The sequence below is a fragment of the Schistocerca americana genome, chromosome 3 (assembly GCF_021461395.2).
Source record: "Schistocerca americana isolate TAMUIC-IGC-003095 chromosome 3, iqSchAmer2.1, whole genome shotgun sequence".
NCBI lineage: Eukaryota > Metazoa > Arthropoda > Insecta > Orthoptera > Acrididae > Schistocerca > Schistocerca americana.
Window position 1 is genome coordinate 761,391,969 of NC_060121.1, and position 7,299 is coordinate 761,399,267.

A 7,299-nucleotide genomic window follows, 5' to 3' on the forward strand; every position below is an offset into this window, starting at 1 on the left:
GGGCATGGATGTGTGTGATGTCCTTAGGTTAGTTAGGTTTAAGTAGTTCTAAGTTCTAGGGGACTGATGACCTCAGATGTTAAGTCCCATAGTGCTCAGAGCCATTTGAACCATTTGTTGTCATATTTATGAATTTCTGAGGTTTCCCTGACAAACGAGCGCGGTCGCTCTGCTCCACAACGAAAAATCTTCGTGTCGCCGAACTTTATTACGTGGTCTGTCTCACGCAGCTGGCGCTCCGTCACAGTCGACTTGTGCGCCAGGCATACCGACGTTTAAAATGTCAAATACTTCCTCTCTGCTGCAGCCATATGCGGGAGACCCCGACACATACGTAAAGGTCTCGAGACATTTCAACGAGAAGTTGAAGAAACTAATACTTGGACTAAACTGACGTTCTGGTCATCTCTGATGTTATTTGTTTACCAAAGTGCCACCAAAAGACGTCCTGGACCATATCGGTTCTATATTCCAGCAGTATACATACCACCAAGCCCTTTCACGAATGTCTTACCACGAGCAACGTTATGTAAAACAACTATTTCTCGATCTGGCTAGTTCGCCTAGTCCGGTGGTGTCCAGTTTCTTCATGGAGCATTCAGAAAGGTGGGCGCTGGCCTTGGCACCTTGTAAACAGGACGTGGTGTAGGTACGTCGACGACACTTTCGCTGTGAGAGACAGCTCGGTGAAAACGATCAACAAAAAAGTGGTTCAAATGGCTCTGAGCACTATGGGACTTAACAGCTATGGTCATCAGTCCCCTAGAACTTAGAAATACTTAAACCTAACTAACCTAAGGACATCACATAACACCCAGTCATCAAAACGATCAATAGCTACCCGTTCTAGATATGCTGGTTATGTGGAATGGTAAGAAGCTGGGCCACGGTGTGGATCGAAAACTGACAGACATGAACTGGTACCTACGAAAGTTTTTCAAACATAATCCACATCATAAAACTGGAATGATTACTATGATCGTTCAGCGTGCAAGACGAATATGCAAGTGCAGCACCTTGAACACGAAATGCAACATCTGGAATGCTTTCGGAGTAGCAATGGGCACAGCAATAATTCCATGAAAAGTGTCACGAAACCTAACATCCGGCGTAGCGGCTCGTCGTAAAGAAAGAAATGTATGGTACAGCCTTTCTGCCACACAGCACCAATACGATATAGAAAATCGCCCATGTACTGCAAAAATAGACCATAAAGACAATTTACAAACCGACCGAGAATATCAGTGAATGTCGCAGATTGTCAGAGGACAAATGGATCCCATCACAATGTCGAGTTTATACACCATACAGTGTGCAAATGTAAATATCTATATTGGAATGACCGAACAATCCATCAATAATAGCCACATTGAACATAAACGGTATTAAGGAAGTTACCGGTGGATAAATCAGCCGTAGCGGTCACATGCTGTGTGTGACCGGCCACAGGGACTACTAAATTTAGACGACACGCGGGTTCTCGCTTTGAAGAAGACCGACCGTTCCTGGTTGCTTAGAGAAGTCAAAGAAATTAACCAGCATGACACTAGTTTTAACAAGAAATAGGAAATCCTCAAGTTAAAGGGATCCTGGATTCCCGTGCTGCAGGGAACGACCGTTGCTCGTAATCAGGGTAGAATCACATCGGTAATGACCACGAAAAAACCTTCAGACACTATCGGGATGCGGAATCGACTCCAAACCACTAAAAGCATTGGAGGGGGAGGCTTTGACAATGCACTCTCGAAGCATTGGAAAAATCATAAGATAACATCGGCTGCAGATTCTCATACAAAATCCAACAAGCTGTGCATGAAGTGGCCACTAAAGCCTCATGAGTTCTGAACTAACGATGAGACGGAAAACCAGAGTTCAGCACCCGGACCATATTCAGACGGAGTGTGACCTCCATCCTGTTATTCAGATTTAGAGTTTTAATCATTTCATGTGACAGATAGCGCAGTGACAAATGTTTTCCTGCCGTATCCTTACCCAAACCGACCATGTCGTTCATATAAAAGATGGCCATTCATTAGTGGATACACTCATACACCTACGACACCTACATACGGACAACTGGAAATTTGTGGTAAGGTCGTAAGCTTACACACTACTTAATCTAACTTAAACTACTTTACGCTAAGGACGACACACATACCCGTGCCCGAGGGAGGACTCGAACCTCCGAGGGGGGAAGCCGCGCTGACCGTGACAAGACGCCTCAGACAGCCTACATACGGACTACGTCTATAGAAACAACAGCAAAATGTGTAACAGAGGATGGAGCGTAGGAAAAGGGATTGTTTGTGGCACTCTGTTCCAGATGTTGTTTGCATAACTATGCTTCAGGATTCCTAATTTAGCAATGTGTGACTCGATGTCAAATTTGATAGGTGGCAGACTGTAAACCCAATAGTCTGAACTTAGATCCTCGATTGGTACTAGGGTTTCATCTGCCACATATAGTTTCTTACAACTCTGGCAACGATGTGTAGACCCTGTATGTGAAACGAAGCCGGACTGCATCGTTGTTGGGATCCATGTTCAAATTCAATGTACACTATAACTAGTTACGTAAGAGAGCTCACAGAGCCGATGAAGCCGCACCTCCTCCAACAGAACGCTGTCAACGAAAGCAATGCGGTGTTTTGTCCAGTCCTCTGCTTCAGTACAGTTTTAACTAATGTTAGCAACATGTGGGTCTCCAAAAAATGCCCGTAGCTCCTGCTACTTTTCTTGCAGGATATCGTATGTTATTCCTAGTAGGTTCGTTTGCAAAGACGTTGCGGTATTTCTGTATCGTATTTCCGTGTTTCTAACACGCATGTAATACTTCACACTGCTCTGCTTTGTACACCCTCTATGTCTGCTATTATGTTGATGATAGACGGATCGTACACGAACAGTATTCTAGTACAGGCCAAGGTTTGGTTTTTGAGCACATTGTGTCGAATAGAAGTAGCGGTTTCCTAGTACCCTAACAAATCCAATAGCGTGCGTGCGATCGTTCCATTTCATGTCCTTACGACCTTTTTATGCTGAACTCTACGTCCAGTTAATTGTGTCAAATACAGCTTAAACTTTTAATGAAGTAAGAGTTATTCTTAAATATATGCACCTGATTAGCGTTTTGTTGCCTGAGGAAATATGACATTGTCAGAATAAAAGTAACAAAAATGCAATATTTAAATTTGTAGATTCTGTATCACTCTTTGAGCCCAAGAATATTTATATATTTGATGACACAGTTCAATCAGTTACGGTAATGAAACATGTGGTTAAAGACATAGCAAAGACATTTCACCGAAAAACCGTTTACGGGATATCTTACAAGAAGTGAACATTTAGAGGAACAAGAAACACCATTTTAATAATATAGTTAAAGTATTCATAAATATGCGTAGTTTTTATTACATGAAACGTAAAATAATTCTCCCAATCAAAGACTGATGTATATTACAAACTATGTCAAGATATTACATTTCATGGAATCAGTAGAATGTCTGGGATTTAAAGTGTCATTTTATTAACATGAACAGGGTCAACCTTTTCAGGGCACACATTAAATTAATTCTACGTCTGTAGATGACTGTGTAAGTAGGCTGTTTAGGTTTTTATATTGGTAACGCCACGTAGCGCTCTGTATGAAAATCACTGGCGGTGCTGTGTGCAGTCTGTGAATGGTTTGCATTGTTGTTGGCTATTGTAGTGTTGGGCTGTTGGCTGTTAACAGCGTGTAGCGTTGCGCAGTTGGAGGTGAGCCACTAGCAGTGGTGGATGTGGGGAGTGAGATGGCGGAGTTTTGGACAGAGACAGTAAATTTGTAAGACTGGATTCCATGAACTGATATATATATGTGTATATAATGACTTTTGAACACTATTGAGGTAAATACATTGTTTGTTCTCTATCAAAATCTTTCATTTGCTAACTATGCCTATCAGTATTTAGTGCCTTCAGTGGTTTGAATCTTTCATTTAGCTGGCAGTAGTGGCGCTCGCTGTATTGCAGTAGTTCGAGTAACGAAGATTTTTGTGAGGAAAGTGATTTGTGAAACGTATAGGTTAATGTTAGTCAGGGCCATTCTTTTGTAGGGATTACTGAAAGTCAGATTGCGTTGCGCTAAAAAAATATTGTGTGTCAGTTTAAGCACAGTCATTTATAATTTTTCTAAGGGGACGTTACAACAGTACAGCGTGCCCAGCGGATAATCTGGTCACCTACAGTGCCGACGCGTTTGGTTTCCGTCTGACGGTTACCACTTTCTCCACTGGAGCTTTGAAACACGTGCAGAGCCAGTACTTCCACTTCTTCACTAAGGCGGGCTGTCCTGCTTGCTATCTACCGTTTGGTTCAAAAATGATTCAAATGACTGTAAGCACTATGGGACTTAACATCTGAGGTCATCAGTCCCCTAGACTTAGAACTACTTAAACCAAAATAACATAAGGACATCACATACATCCATGCCCGAGACAGCATTCGAACCTGCGACTGTAGCAGTCGCGTGGTTCCGGTCGGAAGTGCTTAGAACCGCTCGACCACAGCGGCCGGCCTATTTTATGTGCCTTATCGGCGGACAACAGCTGCGATGGAAAGATTTACCTGCCATCTCAGGCCACAAACATCCAGGGCGTCCTCGACAAGCGTGTCCTCCAAGACGCGAGTGACGGCGACGTATTGGATACCACTACACAGATAGCATAGTGTGCAATCGCCAACGTTAAATGCTTGACACAATCTGATGAAACATTCGATCCCTAGGACGGAGTCCTAGGTGTAGTCTACAAACGTAAAGGGAACCAGTGAAAAACGCGGTACCAGCCATTAATGTCAATAGATCATGACTTTTATCTGATAAGCCAAATACGAACAAGAACAAAACTTTTACTTCTCGAAAAATATAATTATATACACTTAAAAATATATAATGTAAATAGAAAAATTGTATTTTGGTTTCATCACTGTATTCGTCCTTCGATTTAATGACTGCATCACAAACACAGGGGCAAGCAGTCAATACGTTTTTGTAGGTACTGCGAATCTCTATGACTCCACACGTCCTTAACGACATTCCAGAGATGTTCCTTGCTTGTTATGTGAATTTTCGGGATACGTCTGGACACAGATGATCTCAATATGATTGCAATCAGGACTCTGGGATGGTCACAAGATGCCTCTCAGTGCCTTCTGATTTTTCTTTGATGCAATGTACTTCTTACAGAAGGCCGATCGATGTTTCGGGGCCGGCCGAGATGGCCGAGCGGTTCTAGGCGCTAAAGTCTGGAACTGCACAGCCGCTACGGTCGCAGTTTCGAATCCTGTCTCGAGCATGGATGTGTGTGATATCCTTAGGGTAGTTAGGTTTCAGTAGTACTAAGTTATATGGGACTGATTACCTCAGAATTTAAGTCGCGTAGTGCCATTTGGTGTTTCGGGTCTTTATCCTGATGCAATGTGAACATTTTCCCTGACGAACGCCATCGATATGGTATCGTATGATGCCGAAGTATGCGGTGATAATGCCTCTAGTCCACACACCTTTCTATTTTCACAATGTGGCCAACTATGTCTCCTGAAAAAGACCCTCATACCGTAATAGAATCCGCACCGTGTTTAACTGTGGGTAGAACGTGCTGCTGGACTACTCTTACTCCTTCATATCAACGAACAAATATCCTTCTTGTATTAAAATGCTCTAATTTCGATTCGTCTGTAAATAACACTTTCTTACACTCTTCATGTGTAGACTTTCTGTATTTTGTAGCCTATTCCAGTCTTCTTTTTAATTAAGGGCTTCGGAAGGGGTGTCCTCACTGCCACACGTCCTTTCAAGATGGCATCAATCACAAATTTTTTAACGAGCAAGATATACGTTTTCTCGTTCACTTCTACCAATTCTGCCTGAATTTTTGCTGCTATTCTGAACCTATTTCTCTTAATGGTAATTACAATGAAATTGTCATCAATTTCACTTGCCTTTCGACGTCATTCTGATCGTGGTAAGTCCTTATTGGTACTGGTTTTCTTGTGGCGGTGAAGGTTGCACTGCACTCCCCCTATGGACACACCACATTTTTTCGCAGTTTGGGACATGCTTGTCTGACTCCTGCAATAGCAGCACGTTTGTCTATGGCACTCTCGGAGTCATAATAACGATGTGGACACTGTCAACTGTCACTAAGGAAGTGAAGTCCAGTCATCATATGGTATGTATCGTACCACTACGGACATCACGAGACGACAGGGAACAACAGGGCGGTATGGAATGGCATTTTAAACTGCAGGCAACCGCAGCTAAATTTCTGCGTTTTGAACAAAATAACTCTTACTGGCCGTACAATAATTTTATTAAAAGTCATGACCGCTTTTGAAATCCCTTTCATTTTAACTGCAAACTACCGGTTTTAGCACGCTATGTGTTTGTAACTTGACGCGAATGATGGGGAGCGGCTCTAAGGCAGTCAGCTTTCCGCTATGACTTATTAACAAGAAGCTCTATCAGCTGAATATTCGTCAATTGACGCGAAACCAATCGTGACTTTTATTAGAAGTATTTTACAGCAAGTGCGGACCATTTTATTCGAACTATGGAATGGGCATTTATTCATTATACAATTAAACAATCATATCAGTTCCGATAATTATTTTGTAGGTGAACAACATCATCTGGATAATACTGCATATAGATGAAAAGAAATTGTACGTATATGGAAATAAATGTCAGTAATTAGATTTACTGAAATTAATGAGTGGTAATATATTTCGCTCCTCAACGCATTACTTCCCTGTGACTGAAATCAGCAAACAGACCCGACATACAACGTAAACTCAACTCTTTGTGTTTATTATTACCTTTATCACCATTTGGTGATGATGCCGTACAAACGGCACCTTGTCACATGAGTGGTAAACTAATTCATTAAAGTAGCTGAAAACAAATGGCAATATCTTGTACTGTCAGCTGACATCGAACATAATTTTAGGCTATTAAGGAAAAAAAGGATGAGAAATAATAGGAATATATTAATTGAAATTAAGTGCAACTGCTACATAATCTTCTGGTCACATAACGGCTTTTTCAAATAAAAATTAATCAGTAACTAACATTTAAGTGCCGTATATAACCTCGATCTACATTTACACCTATACTATGATGGAGGGTACTTCTGCTAGCATTACCATTTCCATATCTGATCAGACTACGAATAAGACTTGGGAAGAATGACTGTCACTAAGCTCCCTCGAGGAGCGTTTGCTGCAGAAAGTGATACGTTGCCAACATGACATTAGAAAGAA